Source organism: Galeopterus variegatus, unplaced genomic scaffold (assembly GCF_000696425.1).
Source record: "Galeopterus variegatus unplaced genomic scaffold, G_variegatus-3.0.2 Scaffold4420, whole genome shotgun sequence".
NCBI lineage: Eukaryota > Metazoa > Chordata > Mammalia > Dermoptera > Cynocephalidae > Galeopterus > Galeopterus variegatus.
The window spans coordinates 202,714-204,118 of NW_007730531.1; positions in this window are offsets into that span (position 1 = coordinate 202,714).

Here is a 1,405-nt window from a genome sequence, read left to right on the forward strand (position 1 = left end):
CGGGGGGGGGGGGAGGGGTGTCTTCCCAACCTGACCGTAAGCGCAGCACCTCGTATTTTCTCTCAGCAGTAGAATGTCAGCCACGTGTGGAACCCTTTTTTTTAGAAAATAAATAGAAACGGATGAAATTGTTTTTAATAATAAACGAGTATTTTATTTATCAGCATATACAGTCTGTTATTTCAACGTGTGCATCAGTTTTTAAATTATTAATGAGATATTTTATTTTTTTCATTCAAAGTCTTTGAAATCTGGTGTGTATTTTACAATTAACAGCACACCTCAATTTGAACGCTGAATTTTCTGTAGAGCTACTTGATCAGTACCCAGATTTCATAAAATTTGTAGTTGAAGGGCCGGCCGGTGGTGCACTCGGTAGAGTGCGGCGCTTGACAGCGCCTCGGCGCTCCCGCCGAGGGTTCGGATCCCATATAGAGACCGGTCTGCTCACTGGTTGAGCGCGGTGCGGGCGCGACACCGAGGATTGCGATCCCCTTGCCGGTCACAGTACAGGCGCGACACTGAGGGTTGCGATTCCGTTACCGGTCACGAAAAAAGACAAAAAGGAAAAAAAATTGTAGTTGAAAAAGTAGCTTCATATACCCAAGTTATTCCAGACACACACAAAAATTCTTCCAATAGGTGAGTTGTGTCAGTTTTTAGTTTAAATTTAAATTTATTAAAATTTTTAAGAATTAAAACTGCAGTTTTCAGTCACACTAGCTGCATATGGGGCTGGTGGCTACCATATAGTACAGCACAGGTCTGGGGGGCCATGCTATGCCAGGACTAACATGAGGTCAGAACTGTTGGGAGGGGGAAAAAACACACATATTTCTAGTGATGAAAGTCATTGTGACCCCCAATGATTTTCACCTCCTGGGGTTTGTTCAGGCCTTTGTGTAATTGCCTTCCTGAGTGTGGGCGGGCCTGTGACTTGTTTCTAATGACTAGAATAAATCAAAGGTGATGCGATGTCACTCTGATTATGTGATGTAAAACTCCTTAGCAGGTTGAAGACTCTCCCTGCAGCCTGATGAAGTCAGTAATCATGTTGAAGTTCACGTAGCAAAGAACTACAGGTGGCCTCTGGAAACAGCAGGATGCCTCCACCAAACAGCCTGCAAAAGGTGGAGCCCTCAGTCCTACAATAATAAGGAAATGAACTCTGCCAACAACCTTAATGAGCTTGGAAGCAGATTCCGTCCCCATTTGAGACTCTAGATGAAAACACAGCCTGGCACGTTGACGGCCGCCTTGAGAGACCCTAACAGGGGATCCAGCTAAACTGTGTCTGTCCCCATGGAAAGTGTGAGATAATATATGTGTGTTGTTTAAAGTTGCTAAGTTTGTGGTAATGTGTGACACAGTGTAAGATATGGGAAAAACCAATATCTTCCACACC